General features: G+C 39.4%; 1 protein-coding gene and 1 pseudogene across 6 annotated transcripts in view; both read left to right on the forward strand.

The window, feature by feature from the left end:
- LOC105499507 (ELOVL fatty acid elongase 7) overlaps positions 1–22,714 on the forward strand; it is a 98,187-nt gene that overhangs the window by 25,234 nt on the left and 50,239 nt on the right. For 3 of the 6 annotated variants that reach the window (XM_071098894.1, XM_071098892.1, XM_071098895.1), the window contains exon 2: positions 8,171–8,328. The exons of the other annotated variants lie outside the window; for them this stretch is intronic. The gene's annotated coding sequence lies outside the window, so the exon portion shown is untranslated. The remainder of the gene's footprint in view (positions 1–8,170; positions 8,329–22,714) is intronic. 6 annotated transcript variants of the gene reach the window in all.
- Positions 8,387–10,336, forward strand: LOC105499437 (dihydrolipoyllysine-residue acetyltransferase component of pyruvate dehydrogenase complex, mitochondrial pseudogene; annotated as a pseudogene).

The raw sequence follows: 22,714 nt of genomic DNA on the forward strand, positions 1-22,714 counted from the left end.
TGAATATTCATGCTTCAAATCCTTCTTCCAGCCAGAGACAGTTCTCTACTTTAAAGGATGCATTTGATTACATCGGGCCCACCATGATAATCCAGGGTAACTCTCTATTTTAAGGTCTATAAATTTAATTACATCTGTAGAAACCCTTTTGAACATATTGGTGGGAGGGGTGAGCATCATTTTGTCTACTACAATGGTAGTTATCCACCAAGTCATGTAGGCATTATGATTGTGGTTTTTTCTTTCTTTTTTTTTTTTTTTTGAGACAGAGTCTCACTCTGTCACCCTAGCTGGAGTGCAGTGGCTCAATCTCGGCTCACTGCAACCTCCACCTCCTAGGTTCAAGTGATTCTTGTGCCTCAGCCTTCTGAGTAGCCGGGATTATAGGCGCCCGCCAGCCACCACACCCAGCTAATTTTTGTATTTTTAGTAGAGACGGAGTTTCACCATGTTGGTCAGGCTGGTCTCAAACTCTTGACCTCAGGTGATCCACCCTCCTCAGCCTCCCAAAGTGCTGGAATTACAGGCATGAGCCACCGTTCCCAGCCTATGATCGTGGTTCTTAAACACGTATGCATTGTAGGACCTCTCATTTGTACAGGGAAGCAAAAGGAGACTGAATTTGCTCAGTGTCAGAAGGGAATGGGAACAGAGATAGATCATGACCCTTCAGCTTCCACTCTTTCTTCTATGAGTACATTGTCCATCTCATCCATCTGTCTATCCATCTATCCCATCTATTCAACTAGTAGTCATTCATTCATTAATTCATAAACATTTGAGTAGCTGCTTTTTTAAAAAAGTCTATGCTAGGTTGAGAAATGAGGAAGAAAGTGAGATACAAAGATAACACCTGATTTCTGTCAGTTTACTTTTAGTATATTGAGGTCTATATCAAGTTTTCTTTTCTTTTCTTTTCTTTTCTCTTTCTTTCTTTCTCTCTCTTTCTCTCTCTCTCTCTCTCCCCTCCTCCCTCCCTCCCTCCCTCTCTCTGTTTCCCCCTCCCTCCCTCCCTCCCTCTCTCTCTCCCTCTCTCTCCCCCCCCCCCCCGCTTTCTTTATTTTTTAAATTTTGAGATGGAGTCTCACCCTGTTGCCCAGGCCGAAGTGCAGTGGCACAGTATCTCAGCCCATTGTAACCTCCGCCTCCCAGGTTCCAACAATTCTCCTGTCTCAGCCTCCCTAGTAGCTGGGATTACATGTGCCCACCACCATGCCTAGCTAATTTTTTTGGATTTTTAGTAGAGACGGGGTTTCACCATGTTGACAGGCTGGTCTCGAACTCCTGACCTCGTGATACACCCGCCTCAGCCTCCCGAAGTGCTGGGTTTACAGGCATGAGCCACCATGCCCAGCCTCAAATTTTCTTAAATCTATGCTGTCTACTGATAAGTTTGTCTTATGTTGATGTTTTCTTCTCTGTGTAGTGAATTATCTGTTTTTAGTATGCTATAGCTTCAAGCCCTGTACCAAGTTCTCAGTAAATGTGAGTAATTATTATAATTACTGTTTAGTTTACTTCTTCTATGTATGGCCATAAAATTTAGGAACCATTACTACATGTATCTTATCGTTGCTTTCATTTTTAACTTTATTCAAGTAACCAGTGTTACAGTTGCTTATTACTCTTTCCAGAGATCTGTGCATATACAAGGAAGTATTTGTCTTGTGTCTGGCATTAATTATATATTTTAGTGATTATTCCATAGCAGCATAGGTAAAGCTATTTCATTCCTTTATTCTTTTAATAACCTTTTTTTTTTTTTTTTTTTTTTGAGATGGAGCCTCACTCTATTGCCCAGTCTGGAGCGCAGTAGTGCGATCTTGGCTCACTTCGACCTCCGCCTCCTGGGTTCAAGCAATTCTACTGCCTCAGCCTCCAGATTAGCTGGGATTACAGGTGCCCACCACCAGGCCTAGCTAATTTTTGTATTTTTAGTACAGACGGTGTTTCATCATGTTGGCCAGGCTGTTCCCGAACTCCTGACCTCAAGTGATCCACCTGCCTTAGCCTCCCAAAGTGCTGGGATTCCAGATGTGAGCCATCACACCTGGCCCTTTTTATAACTTTATTCTTTTTTTATGGCATAGTATTCCATTGTTCAAATATACCAGTTTTTTAAAACAAGTCTCATATTGGTGGACATTTGGATTGTTTCCACTTCTTTTGCTATTAAAAGATTGCTACAATAAAAAATCTCCCGTGTTTATCTTTCATGCAAGTATAAGTATATATATGTGTGTATATATATGGTGTGTATATATGGTATATATATGGTGTGTGTATATATGGTATATACATATGGTGTGCATATATGGTATGTATATGTATATATACACACACCATATTTATACACACACCATATATATACACACACCATATATATACATATACATATATACACACACACACACACACCATTTGTTTTATAGTTGATATTGCCAAATCACTCCCATAGAAGTTGTACCAGTTCACATTCCCATCAGCAATGTATGAGAGTGCCTGTTTCTCCACACCTTGACTAACAAAGTGTGTTATCAGACTTTATGGTCTTGGCCAATCTGATAAGTAAAAAATGATATTTCACTCTAATTTAAATTTGCACTTGTCACATTGTTGAGTAACATTGGGCATCTTTTTGAATACATTTTAGAGCTATTTGTATTTCCTTTTCTGTGAGCCCTCTGTTTTTTGTGTCTTTTTTTTCATTTCTCCCCTGAGACATGTTGAGTTTTTTTTTTTTTTTTAATTTGTTGAAAGCCTTTATATATCAGAGAAAGTAATGTTTTGGAATATGAGATACTTACATTTTTCTTTCAGTTTGATTTCTCTTTTGATTTTGTGTGCTTAAGCTTTTCACTGTATAAATATTTAAAGTGGTCATATTCAATCTTTACGTCTGTGACTTCTATGTTTTGTGTCATTGTTGGAAAAGCCTGCCTCATTCCAGTATTATAAAATAATTATCTCAGGTTTACCAATTATTTAATTTTTAATTTTGAAATAATTATAGATTCACAAAAAGTTGCAATATTACTACAGAGAGATCTGTGTACTTTTCATTCAGTTTCCCCCAAACACCAGGTATTTTTATAATTTCATTTTTACATTTGAATGTTTTATTTATCTGAAATTTGTTTTAATATGAGATATGGATTTCAGTTTATTCTTTTCCAATTGGCTACCCATTGATCCTCACATAATTTGTTGAATAATCTGTATTTTCCCCAATAATTTAAAATGCATGTGTATCTATCATCAACTAATTCCTGCGTCTACTGGTTAATTTCTTAAATATTTAAAGTATCAACTGGAAGAGAAGTTGCCATGGCATTATCATTGTACATTTTTTCAAGGGCCACATGTTGAAATAACCAGTGCTGACTTTGTTTCAAAAATCCGTTTATAGTGTAATTTGGCCTATTTGGCTAGAACTGTGTGGTCTTATGGGTTGTGGTGGGGTATAGGTAAATAACATTTATTCTTTGCCCTCCAGGAGTTCACCTTGTCTTATTGATCCCAATCTATTCAGGTGAAGTCTTTAGACTATGTAGTGCTTAAAGTTAACCAATTAATCCTCCCTATCTATACTCTTTTTTTTTTTCTTTTTTTTTCTTTTTTTTTTTGAGATGGAGTCTTGCTCTGTTGCTCAGGCTGGAGTGCAGTGACGTGATCTTGGCTCACTGCAACCGCCATCTCCTCCGAATCCTGGTAGCAATTCTCCTACCTCAACCTCCTGAGTAGCCGGGACTACAGGGGCCCTCCACCATGCCTGGCTGATTTTTGTATTTTTAGTAGAGACGGGGATTCATCATGTTGACCAGGTTGGTCTCGAACTCTTGACCTCAAGTGATTCACCTGCCTTGGCCTCCCAAAGTGCTGGGATTACAGGGGTAAGCCACCGCGCCTGGCCCTTCCCAGAACTCTTTTAAATGACATATATTATCTCCATTTTGTAGATAATAGAGACTCAAAGATTAAAGTTGCTCTGATATCCAGTCACAGAGCAAGTTGGCAGAGCTCAAACCCAGGTTCTGGTCTTTTGATTACTAGTGTTATTCCATACCATTCCAGGACATGCCTCAGATCTGCCCAAGATGTGTTTTCACTCCATTGACCTCAGATAAAAACTACCATAACCTGTGAGCTACACATAACTCTACTATTCCATCTTTGCTTTAGCAAACCTAAAGACTTTCACCATTTTTATTTTGTTTTTAAAATAAATGTTAAACAACATGGTGAAACCCCGTCTCTACTAAAAAGAAATACAAAAATTAGCCAGGCATGGTAGTGCACACCTGTGATCCCAGCTATTTGGGAAGCTGAGGCAGGAGAATCGCTTGAGCCCGGGAGGCAGAGGTTGCAGTGAGCTGAGATAGTGCCATTGCATTCCAGCCTGGATAACAGAACGAGACTCTGTCTTGAAAAAAATAAATAAATTTTATTGTGTATATTTGCGTAATGTAATGTGATGTTCATTTTTAGTTCCTACTTTTTAATGAAAGGGTTAAGCAAAGGTAGATAACTTCTGCAAGGTTTTTGTGATTTCACTCTGAGTGATGCTAAAGGAAAATGAAATACTCATCTGCTTATTTCATTATCTGAATGTAAGTAGTAGATTTAGTGTATATTTAGGTTATTTAGATTTAGGTAATTCTAAAATTCTTTCCCAGCTGTATGATTCTTGCTAGTATTTTCCATAGTTTTATGTTCCCATATAGGAGGAAGTGAACAAAAACATTTAAAGAATGATAAGTATTTTCATGTGGGTTATTTAGAGGGAAAACATGCTACAAATTCCTTAATCCAATTAAAATCACACTTGTTATGAAAAGTCATGTGGGCTGATTATTGTATAATAGTAGTTTTGATTTCAGTTCATTATATATCAGCTTGGTAGCATATGTTTAAAGGCTACCACTTAAAATTCTGTATATACTTAGAATTTAAGACTATCAGCTCATATGCTTTGTTAGGTCCTCTTATAGTTTCCTGGCAATTAGTTGCAATGTAGTTCATGTGATGTTTTTCATGGGATAGGGATTTTAGGAGCAGTAAATGGGGATGGGGTGGAGGTGAGTCTCCAGCCCTGTATTTTCTGCCTACCATTCATAATTAAGCCCAGCATAGTGCTTAGTGTGCTGTTAATAAATGTTGGTTGATTGACAAAATTCATTTCACCATCTTGTTATTACTGCCCTTCACACTGGGAAGCTGTGTGCTATCATGACGAGCATAGACTGGAACCCTGAACTTTGAACACTTCCTCTACAGCTTAATAACTATGTGATCTGGAGCAAGTTCCTTAACTTCTCTGAGCTTCAGTTTCCTTATCTGTAAAATAAAGATAATGGCATTTCTCTGATAGAGCTGCTAGGAAGATTGAATGTGATAATGTCAGTGGAATACCTAGCACAGTATATGACCCAGAGCCTTCAGTTAGTGGGCGTTGTTGTTATTCTCTTGGATAACTTGGGTAGCAACTCACTGTACTCCTTTGCCTCAAGAAGTAGAGGCTGTGTGTGGTATGCTGGGTCAGCTCCCTTTGTTTCAAGAAAACTCTGCAATCTTCTCACAGAATCTGTTAACACCTCTTTGACTTTTGAGCAATACTCCAGGATGACTACTGAGGCTGGATGAGAAGGCTGATTGTCACCTGTGGTTCTGCTTCTTCTGCTTCTTCCTTATGCATTTTTGACCCATTTCACAGATTTCATAATAACTCATTATGAAAATTTTATTCTTTTCAGAACCACCAATTTTTAAAACTTTAATCAAGACAGCTTTCTTATTGCAAAAGATTTCGATAATGAGGATTCCAGGTTGGCACAGGCTGATTTGGGGAACTGAGAAGTCTTTCCGACTTTTGTCAGAGAAGTAACTTAGCTGAGTTCGTTCTTGTTGCCACCTTGCTTTTGAGCCTCTTGGTTAATGTATGAAAGCAGAGGAACTGCTTTCATCTGAGGCAGACAGTGGCAAAGTTCCCATGGCAGGACATGTTTGTTCTTACAAATCTCATACGTGGTGGTCACAAGGGAGACCGTCGTATTTTTTTTTGCTTGTCTGGGCTTTACCATAATTTGATGATTGTTTCAGTGTTTTTGCCTGAGAACTAACTGTCTAAGAGAAAAGACTGTGATGCACTTGCCCTTAGGGACCTTCTTAGTCAGCCCCAATCTACCTGTCCAGTTTTAGCTCCCGCTTCTCCTCTTTGCAAATCCGTTTTGTACTACAACCAGGCTAGTGGTCTTTTAAAAAGTGTTCTCTGAAGTAACAATCCCAGTTTCTGTTGACAGAAAAAAAATATGATAGAAACAAAAACAAAGAGTTGATGACTCCTGAAATTGGGAGGGAGGAATGGGAGCAGGTGAGAAATAACTTACTGAAGGGAAATAGAGATTTTTGTATCGGAGGGCAGTAGGGAATGTTGAATGAGAAGAGTGGAGTCAGATAGTGGAGCTGAGAACTTGGGACTTGATGTAATTTAAAATAGGGAAAGGGGAAAAGGTGATGAAAGTGGTATTTTAGGACTATTTTTTTCTCTTAAGATTCACCCTAAGCATAGATTTAAGAGATATACGAGTAGAGGCAAGAGTTATCCAGGCCCAGTTATAGTAATACACGTGTCAACTGAAGTTCTGGTTGTTAGCAGTAAGAATTGTGGGGAACATTTTCACTTGAGAAAAGTCAAGTTGTAACAGCTCACAGGTTGGAGGTGAAAGAACACGGTCAAAGATGATTCCGATGGTTTGGAGTAAAAGAAAAGTCAAGCCATTAACACCTGTGAAGGTGATGAATAAAGAAACCTGTTGGTTGAAGACAGAAGCTGGGCAAGATGAGTTCCTTTTGGGATTAGTTAGGCTTCCCGTGATGGTGGAATATTCAAATTATAATGTTTATCGGCAGTTGGAAAAAATGGACTCTGGCATGGATGAAAGGTTGGGGTTCAGAGTGTAGACTTAGGAGTCATTGCCATTTTTTTAGGAGCAAGTAGATAGAAAGAAAAGAGAGCACCAAGGATTGAGGGGAGAAATCCTCCAGTGCAGGCGTATGAAGAAAAGAACCAGCGAAACAAAAGCAGCAAGAGCTAAATGATGGAAAGGCTTGAGGCCAGTGCGATGAATGCTATACTGTGGAAGCCAAGGTCAGGGCTGTGAGAAGGAAGGAGAGGTCAACAATGAGGGACTGCAGGCAGATCAGAGTAGACAAAAACTTAGGAGAAGACTTCGGGTTTAGCAAGAGGGAGGTTCCTAACCTTTGTTTATAATTCCAGTGAGAGAGGAAACCTTTAACCAAGCAAGACGGTTACCTGAGAAGAGTCACACGTTCCATCAAGCATCCCTTTTCTGGATGCTGTGATCCAGAATCCCTGCCGTGCTGAATCACAGTCTGTCAGATCTACTGAAGAACTATCCCTTTCCTTTATTTCATTATTATATGCCTATTCTTTTTTTTTTTCCCAATTAAATTTTGCAGCTTGTCCTCTCCAGCCTAGAGAGGGCTTGTCACTATTGTTATTGAACAACATAGGTCACAACCAGTAAAACTTTTTTCTATTCTAACACATTTTCTGATGAAAATTAAATATATACCAAGCAATAAATTTGGTTCTCTATTGTCAAACTTAACAGCAAGAAACTCTTTGTTAAACATTGAACTGTTTCATTTCCTCTCAAGATGGCATTTTATTCTTTATATTTTCTTTTCTTTTCATTTATTTATTTATTTATTTATTTATTTATTTATTTTGAGAGAGAGGATCTTGTTATGTTGTTTAGGCTGCAGTGCAGTGGCACAGTCATTGCTTACTGTAACCTCAAACTACTGGGCTTCAGTGATCCTCTTGCCTTGGTCTCCTGAGTAACTGGGACAACAGGTGTGTGCCATCATGCCCAGTTAATTTTTTAAAAACAATTTTGTAGAGATGAGGTCTCTCTGTGCTGTCCAGACTGGTTTCAAACTCCTGGTCTCAAGCAATCCTCCTGCCTCGGCCGCCAAAATTGCTAGGATTAAAGGTCTGAGCCACTGTACCTGGAATTATATTTCTCTTTTATGTTTTTTTTCTAAAATTTAGATTAAGATTGAGATTAGGTGTTTTACCCTTTATGTTGCTATAAGAGAATACTAAAGAACGGGTCATTTATAAGAAAAAATTTATTCCTTACAGTTCTGGAGGCTGAAGTCCAAGGCCAAGGGGCCACATCTGGTGAGGGCCTTCTTGCTGGTGGGACTCTCTACAAAGTCCTGAGATGGTACAAGGCATCACATGGTGAGGGGCTCATGAGAGTTGGCTAGACTGGCTTTTATAACAGACTCACTCTCCTGGTAAGTAACTCACTCCCTCCATAACCCATTAATTACTACTCAGCAATAAAAAGAAAAAGGCTATTGATACAACATGGATGTCTTAAAAAACATACATCCGACTACAGGATATGGCGGAGTCCGGGCACTGTGTGGCTGGACCCCCAGCTCTGGGGCCACGCCACGGAACCGCTTACTGCTGCAGCTTTTGGGGTCACCCGGCCGCCGCTGTTACAGTCTTCCCCCGCATCAGAAGGTTCCATTGCCTTCTCTTTCCCCCACAATGCAGTCAGGCACCATAGCCCATTGGGAAAAAAAAGAGGGGGGCAAAATCAACGAAGGTGACCTAATTGCAGAAGTTGAAACTGATAAAGCCACTGTTGGATTTGAGAGCCTGGAGGAGTGTTATATGGCAAAGATACTTGTTGCTGAAGGTACCAGGGATGTTCCCATTGGAGCGATCATCTGTATCACAGTTGGCAAGCCTGAGGATATTGAGGCTTTTAAAAATTATACATTGGATTCCTCAGCAGCACCTACCCCACAGGCGGCCCCAGCACCAACCCCTGCTGCCACTGCTTTACCACCTACACCTTCTGCTCAGGCTCCTGGTAGCTCATATCCCCCTCACATGCAGGTACTTCTTCCTGCCCTCTCTCCCACCATGACCATGGGCACAGTTCAGAGATGGGAAAAAAAAGTGGGTGAGAAGCTAAGTGAAGGAGACTTACTGGCAGAGATAGAGACTGACAAAGCCACTATAGGTTTTGAAGTACAGGAAGAAGGTTATCTGGCAAAAATCCTGGTTCCTGAAGGCACAAGAGATGTCCCTCTAGGAACCCCACTCTGTATCATTGTAGAAAAAGAGGCAGATATATCAGCATTTGCTGACTATAGGCCAACTGAAGTAACAGATTTAAAACCACAAGCACCACCACCTACCCCACCCCTGGTGGCCACTGTTCCTCTAACTCCCCAGCCTTTAGCTCCTACACCTTCAGCACCCTGCCCAGCTACTCCTGCTGGACCAAAGGGAAGGGTGTTTGTTAGCCCTCTTGCCAAAAAGTTGGCAGTAGAGAAAGGGATTGATCTTACACAAGTAAAAGGTACAGGACCAGATGGTAGAATCACCAAGAAGGATATTGACTCTTTTGTGCCTAGTAAAGCTGCTCCTGCTCCAGCAGCTGTTGTGCCTCCCACAGGTCCTGGAATGGCACCAGTTCCTACAGATGTCTTCACAGATATCCCAATTAGCAACGTTCATCAGGTTATTGCACAACGATTAATGCAATCAAAGCAAACCATACCTCATTATTACCTTTCTATAGATGTAAATATGGGAGAAGTTTTGTTGGTACAGAAAGAACTTAATAAGATTTTAGAAGGGAGAAGCAAAATTTCTGTCAATGACTTCATCATAAAAGCTTCAGCTTTGGCATGTCTAAAAGTTCCCGAAGCAAATTCTTCTTGGATGGACACAGTTATGAGACAAAATCACATTGTTGATATCAGTGTTGCAGTCAGTACTCCTATAGGACTCATCACACCTATTGTGTTTAATGCACATATAAAAGGGCTAGAAACCATTACTAATGATGTTGTTTCTTTAGCAACCAAAGCAAGAGAGGGTAAACTACAGCCACACGAATTCCAGGGTGGCACTTTTACGATCTCCAATTTAGGACTGTTTGGAATTAAGAATTTCTCTGCTATTATTAACCTACCTCAAGCATGTATTTTGGCAATTGGTGCTTCAGAGGATAAACTGGTTCCCACAGATAATGAAAAAGGGTTTGATGTGGCTAGCATGATGTCTGTTACACTCAGTTGTGATCACCAGGTGGTGGATGGAGCACTTAGAGACCAGTGGCTTGCTGAGTTTAGAAAGTACCTTGAAAAACCTATCACCATGTTGTTGTAACTAACTCAATAGAAAGAAAAGAGAGCACCAAAGATTGAGGGGAGAAATCCTCCAGTGCAGGGGTATGAAGTGCAGGGGTATGAAGAAAAGACTCTCCCAGGTCACAATGATTCATTCTTATCAAGATGTTTATGTATTAAACAGGTGGTTCGTTTTATTTTAACCAGTTATTTTTATTATTGAGTCTGTCTAGATAAGTTATTTATAATGGACATTACTGAATTTTTAAAATGCCGATTACACCCAAATATTGTGCACATTTAATAATCAGACACCAGATTTTTAGCTCTGTACTCCTAATTAAGGGACATGTGGCCTTCCCTAGCCCTCTGGTACTTCCACTAGGAAATGTAGAATAGGTAGAATTGTGGTTCCCTAAAGAAAAGGACATAAAGGTAACCTGGATGGAACCTTGAAGTTCTGAAATTTAATCTCCTAAAATGTTCTCCTTAGATGTGAGAGAAGGAGAAATCAGGAAAATTAATTCTCGTAGGGGAAGGGCTTGAATTGAAGCTTTACTTTAGAATTTAATCCTGGTTTGAAATTTTCCATTATATGATCTTGGTTTATCATCGATGGGAAGGGTAGAAGACTTCAAGGAAAATAAGTGAAATTTTCAAAGTCAACGTTTTGTTAGACCTTTTCAGCTGATTGTTTATTTTTTGTGAATCCCTATACACAGTTGTTTTCCTTCCTCTTGAGATAATCTAAATATAAACCAGCCACTTGATATAAATGAAAGAAAAAATATATACATCCGTGAAGACAAAGGTTGATGGCCTTTGTGTGAGTTATACGGGCCCCAGTTTTTCAGTTTCTAATCTTTATTCTTGGTATGTCATTATTTATTTATTTTTATTTTTACCTTTTCCATTTCCCCTTTCAGGAATATGTCATCATTTATTACTCTAACAAAATGTAGTGGGAAAGAGGAAGGTGCCTGCTACTTATCAGAAAATAAGTCAGATGGACTACTTGAGAAAGACACTGAAGCCAATAAAGAGAAACACTTAGAATGCCCAGTATGCTAATGACTATACTGTCTTCTATACTATATATAGTACTATATATATATATAGTATGTGCATATACACACACATGCGATATACTATTTTTTCCTTCTAGGTATGAGTGATCATAGTTCAAATGAATAAAATGCAGCTAATTCACAAAGTTTTTTTTAATAAAAAAGTACAACTGACCTTAATGAAAATGCATTCCTCAAGTTTTTGAGAACCAATCTCAGTGAAGAAAATCTTTTGAGAATATCAAATACAGCCTCTCAGTAAAGGGCAGAAGCACAAATAGAATACAGTTAGATAACAGAAAACTGAGAGGTTGACCTTGTCATGTGAGTTATTTACAGATAAATATACCTTATTTACTTATTCTTCTAAGTTAAAATTGAAACTGACAAAATTGGGCCTTCTTACTGCCCAGTAGAGCTATGAGAATTTCTTTACTGATTGATGAATACCATGGATATTTAGTCCTTGACTCACCTCCCCTGAGTCAGTACTGTACACAATACAAATTTGCTTAAGAAACCCTTCCACCCTACCCTAAAAGAACTTACAAAATTCTAGGTGAGGTGAAACATATCTGCAAATGAAATGCAAGATAATGACTCCCAAATATAGAGGTTTGTGCAGGAGTTAGAACCAAAATATTAATAAACTAGTGTGGTATGGATGTCCAATGAATCAGATCAGATGCCAGCCCTGAAAAACTGTCCTGCCTGTCCTAAAGCACAAGAGTGGAATATCAGTACTGGTTACATATAATGTGCTGTAGGATTGCATATTTGTATATTTTAGTAATTATTGATTCCACTGAATAATCACATATAGGTAATGGGCTAATCTATCTTCAGTTTTGAATAAAATAATGTTTCTAACATGAATTCTCTGTAGAAGCTTTTTTTTTTTTCTTTTGAGATGAAGTCTCTCTCTGTCGTCCAGGCTGGAGTGCAGTGGCGCGATCTCGGCTCACTGCAAGCTCCGCCTCCCAGGTTCAAGCCATTCTCCTGCCTCAGCCTCCCGAGTAGCTGGGACTACAGGCATCCGCCACCATGCCCGGCTAATTTTTCTTGTATTTTTTAGTAGAGATGGGGTTTCACCGTGTTAGCCAGGATGGTCTTGATCTCTTGACCTCGTGATCCACCCGCCTCAGCTTCTCAAAGTCCTGGGATTACAGGCTGAGCCACCGCGCCTGGCCTTTGTAGAAGCTTTTTAAACAGAAGTTTAGATAAGCAGTGGGCTTAGAAAAATCCACATGAAAAGCCTTTAATAAATGAATGAATTCACCATCTCCCTTTCCCTTCAGTATGTGATTCCAGTGTCCATGTCCTCACCCATGAATGGGAAATGAAGGTGTGTGTTAAGTATTAAAATATAACAGGAGGAGGATCCTAGGGGTACTGCCTTAAACTGGGCCAAACTGCTTCTTTTGTTCTTCTGCCCACAAATGTTCTCCTTCATACTATAAGAAATGCTCCATTTTCTTAAGTACCTAAAACATTCAAAGATTCATTTGTGTTAACAAGCATTGTCTTAAAAAACAAAACCAGAAAATCATAGTGCTGTGTTTCCCTAAGTGTGGTTGAAGGACCACCTAAATGAAATTGCCTGTGGGGGAGGCCCTGGAAATATCTTTCACCAAGTACCTCAGGAAAGCCTAATGTACATTCAAGCTTCAGAATTAATGATGAAATTACTTTCTTTCCATTATGTAGCCAACATGTGTTGCAGTTTAATAAACTGACTTTTTGTTTGTTTGTTTGAGGAGAGTTAGGCAGTTGTGTACTTGGGACATTTTTGGTGGATTTAAGGCCTTGATGGATTTAGGACAGAATGAGATCCCTGGGTGTAAGGGATCTTACACCCTTCTGTTCCTTCCTTCTGTTGCGCCAATCATCTCTCCATTTCTCAAAACTAGAACTCCAGCTAAAACGTACTCAGACGGTGGGCTAAGTCAGTGTCTGTGGCTTATCTAGAAAACTACCTATTATGCTTTTGTTTCAGTGAAATACTTACTGTGAATTTCCAGCTGACTGAAATGCAAATATGCTTTAGAACCCTAGCTGGTTTAGGTTGAGTGCAGATGCTAAAATAAGGACTTTATCTTGCGTGCCTGCTTTGCATTTGTGGCCAGTGGAACTTCACTTGAAGCTATGGTTTCTCTATTTTCCTACTTTTTTCTGATTTCCTGTGAAATCAAAGCTTTCGCCTTAGGCATATCCCTAAACACTCGTGCAATTTCAGCTTCTCCTCTTCCACCAACTTTTCTTGGCCTTACAAATGTATTCAAGATGTTTTCGTCCTTGAAATAAGTCTGTCCTCTCTACTACCTTCTTTCTTCCTCCTATAAATAAGTATCTTGAGTAACTGGATCATAGAAAGGGAGTGATCCCAGAAGTCGGTTGAGCTGAGTGTTGGATCCAACTCTTTCTTGAAAAATCCTTCAGAACTTCAGTCATCACAGCTAGACAAACTCTAGAAGTCCCTCCAGTTCAAACCTTCCTCTGGGATGAGTTTATATTTATCAAGACAAACTACTTTCAATGCCTCCTCACTCCTTGGAGCCTAGGTTTGATTTCTGCCACCCAACTGTGTATTATACTGTAGAAGTTTATAAATTATTAGCTAGTTTCATAATTCAGTAGGTTTTTTCTTCATATTCACTCAACACTGAAGAACTAGTGTTCTTCTTTAGATTCTTTGACACTACCAATACCAGTTGTCATCCTTAACATTTTCTTTTTTTCATTTTTAAACATTTTAAAATGGAGTTGTCAGACATACACAGAAGTAGAGATTAACACCCATGTACTATCATCAATCATTCTCAAAAATTGTCAACATTTCACCAGTCTCTTAATACTATTTTTTAAAGAAAAAAATCATTTTGTTCTCATAACATTTCCATCACCCTCCAGAATTCTCTTGTGCTGTGCTTTGTAGTGAACCCCCCTCCATCCTCCAACCCCAGGCAACCTCTGACACGTTCTCTATCTTTATAGTTTAGCTTTCTCCAGAATTTCATAAATGAATTTTATAGTATGTATTCTTTGGAGTCTGGCTTATTTCACTTAACAGAAATACAGTTCAGATTCATCCATGTTGTATCAGTAGCCTTTTTCTTTTTATTGCTGCGTGGTAATTCATTGAATGGATATACCACTGTTTATCCATTTATTAGTCAAAGAAAATTTCAGTTGTTTATTATTTTGGGTGACTATGAATAAAGTCACTGTAAACATTTATGTACAAGTTTTGGAATGAATATGTCTTTCTCTTGGGTTAATATTAAGGGTAAAATTGCTGGGTCATGTGCTAAGCGTATGGGATTTTAATAAGAATTGTGTTGATCAATTTAGGAGAATTGATAACAATATTAAGTTTTCCAAACCATGAACATGGTATCACTTACCATTTATTTAGGTTTTCTTTGATTTCTTTAATTTGATTTTTCTGCATAGATGCATAAGAATTTTTTCTTATTCTTTGAGTTCATCAATTTAATCAGGATTTGTCTTGCTATGCATCAGATTTTCTTACAATTTTGTTTTCTCAGTCTGTCTATAAAGTCAGTAGGAAATTATTTTTTGTTATGTATTTGAATATGTTACTTTTTCTTTTGTTGAATCCTGTACTTTAGAAAGACCAATTACCCTTGTTTAGGATCATCTTTGCCCTCCTTTTTTTTAAACATATATATTGCTTTAACCTTTATCATTTTCATTTGAACGCTTCAGTTTTTCTCCTATACCTAGAAATCACTGCTTGGCTCTGAATACTCTGTTTCTGGCTGTTTCTGATTTATTTTTTAGTGTGCTAATGATGCTTCGGTCCTCAATTTGTTTCATTGGTTCTACAGTCTCCCATTCCATTTTATTCTTTTATCATTTTATGAATACATGTCTTTAACTCAAAACACTTCTGGAGAATTTCCTTTTGTTCCTTTAGTTACCTTTTGTTGTTCTTGGTTCTTTTTTGTCTTCTGGGTCCTTTTTGCTTTGCTTTCTTTCCCCTTACAGTTTACTTATAAAGTTTTCCAGTGATTTTTTTTTTCATCAAATGAATATTAGGGCACCTCTAGTCAGACTTGCTCTGATACAATTTGGGTGCTTTGCTGTCTCTTTCCCTCAGTATTTTTGAGCCAGTTTGTTTTTTCTCACTGAGCAATAGTTTGAGGGCTGATAATTTCAGTTCATAGTCATTTTTTCCTATAGCCTGAGGACATGAAAAGTGAAGGAAAGAAGAATTCAGGAACCTGGGTTGTATTTTCACTTTTAAGTAGTTTTCAATATTCATACCAAGATTCATTCCACCTCATAGGTTGCATCCCATTCCCTTTAAGGCATTTTTATCTGTTCACTAGTATATGGAGTTTCCATAATCAGAATCAATCCTGTTGTTCCGTTCACCACCTGGAGAAAAAAAAAATTAGGATTGTTAGTCCATTTGCTTCTCCTCCGATGTGGGGTTGCTTGTGAGGATTCTCAGGCTCTTTTGCATCCCCAGCGCAGCTGGAGGAAGAGGCCGTGTTGGGTTAGGAACCCTGCCATGTTGTAGACGCCACTGTGCTCCCAACCCTTTCCTGGGCCACAGCGTTTTGCAATTTAGAACATTTGTGTGTAGCCCTTCCTTATTTGGTTGCCTCTCTGAAATTTTGTGGGCAGTTTTTCTTTTGACCATTTATTTTTCTTTTTTCTGTATTTGCAGCTGCTACCAATACCAAAGTAGAAGCTCCCTTCTGCAGCTCTCTGACTTGCTTCTTTATGTTTGTCCCTGGATTCTCTTTCTATTCCCCAACATGGGTGTTCCCTGAGGGGCTGCCTTTCTATGAACATAAAGATGGCAGTTCACAAGCCAAGCAGAGAGACCACAAACAGTTCCTTCAGCCCTCAGAAGGAACCGACCCTACCAACACTTTGGTTTTAGACTTCTAGCATCCAGAACTGTGAGACAATAAATTTCTGTTCCTTTTTTTTTCATCATTTCTTCTTCTTTTTTTGCAGTATTTGAAGCTCCTACCAGGCAGCTTCCTTCTGCACCTTTCTGGCTGTTGCTTCTTTAAATTTGTCTCAGCTGCTCTTCCTGATTCCTAAACACTGGTGTCCCCTAAGTGTTACCCTTTGCCATGTCTCCTCCTATATTATTTCTCACAGAGATTTAGTCTGCTCCCACGACAGTGATTGCTTCTCTTTATAGGTAACCCTGGCCTTAATCCTGGGCTCCAATTTTGGATTTTTCTTCAAGTTGAGTGAACATCTTCACTTTGGTGTATTAGTTTGCTACAACTGCTGTAATAAAGTGACATAAACTAGTTAGTTTAAGCAACAGATGTTTATTACTTCATAGTTCTGAAGATGAGAAATCTGAAATCCAAGTGTTGGTAGGGTTGGTTCTCTCTGAGGGCTGTGAGGAAAGGATCTGTACAGGCCTCTCCCCTTGGCTTATAGGTGGGTGTTCTTCCTGTGTGCATGTCTATGTCTGAATTTCCCCTTTTTATAAAGACCCCAGTCATAGTGGATTAGGGACCACGTAATGACCTCATTATAATTTGATGACTTCTGGAAAGACTCTTTCTCCAGATAAGGTCATATCCTGGAGGTTAGGACTTTAACATGGAAATGTTGGGAAGACACAATTCAATCCATAACACTTGGATATTTCCTCATACCACACATATTTCTTGCTACATGCCAGGCGTTGGTCTAGGCCCTGGGAACACGGAGGTGATGAGGCTCAGTCTCTTTCCTCTTCATGAGTAGAAAACATAAGAATAGATTTGCAATACTGTATACAGGAAGTGCTCTCATAGATGAGAGATTCTTTTGAGGATACCTTAGTGGCACACCTGGCCCTGACTGGCTGAATCAAGAATGACATCTCGGAGGAAGTGATGCTTATGCTGGATCCTTCCCAGTAGGATGCAATATGGGCTTATGCTGGATCCTTCCCAATAGGATGCAATACTGTGTAATTGCTCTCCCTGCTTTTAAACCACACCCTTAGTTACCCAGCCCTGGATTCCACCACCCAGTCGATCTTTCCAAAGCACCACTTTGATTAAGACATTTCTCAGTTGAGAAACCTGTAATGACTCCTCATGGTCAACAGAACTAACTCTAAAGAAATTATTTAGCCTCACTGGCCTTTGGTTCCTCCAGAATCAGGTGCCACTGCTGTAATCTACCTTTCCTGTCTTGATCTTCCTGTTGTTTCCATCGTTAGCCCTGTATGTTGCCAAGTGTAGCAACAAACATTTTGGAAACACATCTGCAACTTTTCATAATCTTATGAAGCCAGGATTTTTGTTTTGTTTCCTGCTGTATCATTGTCACCTAAAAAAGTGTTTGGCCTATAACATATACTTCAGAATATTGGTTGAATAAGCAAATGAATTTTCTCTACTTGCAATGCAGGCCTCTCCTTTCTCTCAGCTGTGCACATTTTTGCCCTATTGAAATTTTATTCTCAAGGCTCAGCTCATGTGTCCTTTCCTCCATTATGCCTTTCTTCTAGGTCACGTGTGGACACAGATGTGACTCTTCATTCCTAAAGACTTTTGCAGTCCGTGTGAACTGTTTGCATGCCCCTGCATTCTGCTTTGCATTGTAGAAATCTGAGTAGGTACCTTTTCCCTGCCAGATTCAGTTGTTTGAATTTAGGAATCATATTTTAAAAATAATATTGTGTCTTGCTTAGCACTTCTTGCACAATAATAGATGCTCAAAAGTTACTTTATGTTTGAAGAGAAAATGAATGAGAGGAGTATTTTGTATTTGTTTCAAAAAAAGCTCCATGCCTAAGAAATGGAGCATTTGGTCTGTCCCTCTTGCCTTCCCTTATTTTTCTGAGTTTACAACATTTTTAAATTCATTCAGCAGATATTTATTAAGCACCTGTTCTATTCAAGACTAGGACTATTCAAGTCCTAGCACTTAAATTACAAACAAGAATTAAACTGCCTTTGGGGTACTTATCACTTCTTCTGATAGACGTCCCAGTTGGTCCCAATGGGCACTATCATCTGTACAGTTTTTAGGATGCTTTTCTTTACTCACATTTATTCATCCCAGAGTCTAGACTCTTTGCACATGTTAAGGCTGCCTGAGAGTAGGGCCCTTGTCTTTATCCTCCCATTCCGCACTGCCTAGCACTGAGCTTATACTTGATGGTGACTTCAGTGGGTCCTTTATTTCCCCTAAAGATTCTCTGACTCTTTTCTAAGTTTGCCCTGTCTCTCCAATTATAGAATGCTGAGTTAGAACCAGAGACTCCGGAAGGATACTGATTGCTCTGCTTAGATTGAGAGGCCGTCTATTATCAATAAGAGTAAAAATAAGCGCAATAAGTAGCACAATGTTTAGCACTCGTGATAAGGTTTTTACATGAATTGTATTTGCTAGTGGTTCCTGTTGCTGTATCACTGGCTTCTAGGACTCCTTCATTTCTTACAAGTTATCATGTAAACTAGTTGAGGTTGGTGAGTAAACATCTAGTTTGTTTGCCTCTGCTCAAACTCAAGAGTCATGATTATACTGAAGAGCTTGTGCCAAACAGAAATGCAATCTGAATTACTTTGGTGGGTCATGCACATATAAATGCCTCCTTTCTAGAGGCATTTAATTCTTAATAAATCCCTTTATGAAGGGAAAATGAGGAAGTGAAAATTGAGATGAAATAACGGAGTAGTAGGGAGTGGAAAGGATGGTAAAAATACTTGTTTGAGGTTCTGTTTGACATGGAAATGACTACTTTTAAACCTGATTGAAAGACAGGCCTGAGTTAATTCATATAGAAAATGTGGTAATATGTTATATTATTGGGGGATGGGAAACATCTATTTTATTTAAATACGTTGTATACCTGTCAGAACAACATGAGTTCATGGAAGTGATAAAACAACAATTACAAGTAGTAGCCCAACCCTAAGCTCTCTGTGTTTATAGGCTTATAGTGTGTTATCTGTATCAAAGAGACAATGGCACAAGATACTTCTAAATAGCAGATATAAAATTCACTAACAAGTCTTATATGGTGTTGCAAAGTATGTTTATCAGGCATACTTAACATATTCACTTATTGATCATGCTTTGTTTAAATGAAAATCAAGATTCGTTTAGCCTAAGCACCTATCAGAGGAAAGGTAGAGATCACTTGGATAGGCTTAGGCTGTAAGCTTCAGTTTATATTTGAAAAGACACTGCAGGGTAATCTCTGTGTCACGGCTACAGGCAGCATTGTCTCTCAGCCTTCCTTCTTCCATGTGAGCTAACCACTCTTCTTCCTTATTCTGGGATTCTCCTTTCTCCCTGAGGTCATGTGCTTCCGCCTGTGACTTGTGGGGTGGGATGGGATGGTAAAATATAATGTAGATTAACAAAGAAATCACTGCAGTCCCAGTGTTTTGTTTTGTTTCTGTTTTTGTTTTTGTTTTTGTTTTCAGTGCTTGGTTTAAATGTTGGCATGTGATGCAATTCTGGGAAGGGACATTTAAGGGCCCCTGGAGGAGCATTGAGAAGGATTTTGAAGCTCCTAAAAAGAGACACAGAGAAAATTCTCTTTCACTGCTCTAAATAAAGGTGTATGAGAATGTGCTATTTGGAATGGTTGCTACTATCTTTTTCCGTAAAAACGACAAAAGAGAATTTTGCCAACTCAGTAGAACTCGCCTATCTTTGGACTTCTTATACTATGAGAAAACATATCCTCTTACTGGTTAAGCCATTTTGAGTTTTCTCTTTTTGCAGATGAAAGCATCTTCCCTGATTCGGTAACATTGCCATTTGAAAAATAGAAAGTTAGGTGACTAGTATCTTTAACGTTTCTCCATCAGTTTTGTTTGCCTAAATTACAAGGCTTGTGGTCTAATTTTCTGTAATTTACTAAGATACAAGATATAGTAGGTAGTGATTTTCTCTTTCACAGATACTTAAGAACTTTAAGCAGTCGTCCCTGATATTAAATGTTAGTTTACATCCTGGATATATGTGCTGATTCAAACATCTGTCCCCGTATTTCACATCTCTCATGAGTTCTTTTGAAACCCCAGATTAATCTTTTCCAGCATTGATTGCACCTCCTATTCCTGCCCTTCTTGACCCAGAAGGCTTATCATTCCTGAGTGACCTTTTTTTTTTTTTTTTTTTTTTTTTCCCCAAGCCAAACTGTATCCAGCTTTATTAAAGGTACTTTCCATAAACAATCATGGTATTTCAGGCAGGACATGGGCAGACAGTTGTTAACAGTATACAACAACTTTCAAACTCCCTTCTTCAATGGACTACCAAAAATCAGAAAGCCACTATAAAACCCAATGAAGTCTTCATCTGATGGTCTGAACAGGGAAAGTTTAGAGTGAGGGTTGACATTTCACATTTAGCATGTTGTTTAACAACTTTTCACAAGCCGACCCTGACTTACTTTCAGGAAGTGAAATGAAAATGGCAGAATTTATCTGAAGATCCACAATCTAGAAATGAAACTACTGCTGTTTTGACAGGTGCCATCTCAGTGGCATCACTGGAAAGTCTAGATTGCCTGACACACTGGTAACCAATGACTGGGGGTCAGGTCCCAACAGATGTCTGGGTTAAAGGGAGTTAAGTCTGTGCTGAAAGGTAGAAAGGGAGAAGAGGACATAAAAACAAACTTCTTTTTCCATACCACAAGGCTTTTGTGCCAAGGTGGCCATGTGTGTCAAAGTCAGGGAATCCCTCCTCCTGGGAGCCAAGAGGAAGTCTCTCAAAACTGGAAGGGAAAGGTGTTTTCCCCACATCAATCCAGCTTTGAGACATTCTGTTAGTGACATATGCCCCTTCCCCCCAAAAAAACAACGAAGTGTTCTGTGTGCTAACAACATAGCTTTAAAAAAAAAAAAGTAAAACAAAATTCTGCATTTTTATAAAACCTGATAAAAAATAGTATTTCAAACTGTACAGTCACCAGAAGTACACAGTTATCAAAAATGCACACACTTCACTTGGCATCTCCAGCACCTTCAGCTTTCTGTGCCTGGTCTGTTTTGGCATCTCCATTTTCTGCAGGGTTATTCCCCTCCTTGCCGGCATCAGCTTTTCCCTTTTTCTCTTTGGGTACCTTCTCTCCCTTCTTTGCAGGGGCCTTTTTAGGCCTGGGCTCTGACTTTGGAGGAGCAGGTTTAGCAGACAACCTCGCGGATCTTCTCTGTGGTTCGTCCTTCACCTTGGCTTTATCTCCTTTAGCATCCCCTTCAGCCTTTCTCTTGGGCGTGGTGGCGACGGCGGCGGGAGGTAGGAGCTGGACGCCAGATGCAGCACGCGCCGGCTTTGGTTGGTCCGGGGGTCGTTCTCGCTTCTTCTTCACACTGCTCCGACCTTCTTTAACTGAATCCTTTGTCACGTATTTTATGCCTGTTGCTCATGTTGTCATGGGTGTCGTCATGTCTGAGAATGATTTATGAAGCTTTAAGAAAAGATTCTCAAAGCTGGCCCATCAGAATTTTCCCAAACATTAACTGAATCCAGATCTCTCTCTGGGTGATTCTGGTTTTCAACCATGTTTAAAAACCACTGACATAAGGGATATAAAAGAAAAATTGTACTGACCCAATCCCATACCTAAAGTAAATGGTTTTAAATCTCACTTGACAAACTCACAAGTCTGTATTAGAGTCCTCCAGAGGGACAGAACCAATAGGATATATGTATATATATAAAAGAGTTTATTAGGGAGAATTAGCTCACAGGGCAAAGTCTTACAATAGGCCATCTGCAAGCTGGAGAGAGAGAAGCTAGTAGTGTGACTCGTTTCAAGTTCAAAAGCCTCAAAACCAGGAAAGCCGACAGTGCAGCCCTCAGTCTGAGGTGAAAGACCTGAGAGCCCCTGAGAGGCCGCTGGTACAAGTTCCCAGAGTCCAAAGGCCAAAGAGCCTGGAATCTGACATTCAACGGCAGGAGGAGATGGAGCAAGCGTCCTGCAAGGGAAAAAGAGTGAACAGACTCAGCAAGCTGCTTATCCTTCCTTCTGCCTGCTTGTTCTAGTTTCTTCATTATTTTTTTTCTTTTTTTTTGAGACAGGATCTTGCTCTGTCACCCAGGCTAGAGTGCAGTGGCACGATCATGAGTCACTGCAGCCTTGACCTCCCATGCTCAAGCCATCCTCCTGCCTTAGCCTCCTGTGTAGCTGAAACCACAGGTGTGCGCCACCATGCCTGGCTAATTTTTTTATTCTTTTTGTAGAGATGGGGGCTTACTTTGTTGCCCATGCTGGTCTTCAACTCCTAGGCTCAAGTGATCCCCTTGCCTTGGCCTCCCAAGTGCTGGGATTATGGATGTGAGCCACCACACCCAGTACTCTTTAGGGTTTTCTAGTTGTAAGACCCTATTGTCTACAAGGAGACACATTAACTTCTTCCTTTCTGATTTGGATGCCTTTTTATTTCTTTTTTGCATAATTGCTGTGGCTAGATCCTCCAATACAGTCTGCCTTTCGT

Source organism: Macaca nemestrina, chromosome 6, assembly GCF_043159975.1.
Source record: "Macaca nemestrina isolate mMacNem1 chromosome 6, mMacNem.hap1, whole genome shotgun sequence".
Classification (NCBI taxonomy): domain Eukaryota; kingdom Metazoa; phylum Chordata; class Mammalia; order Primates; family Cercopithecidae; genus Macaca; species Macaca nemestrina.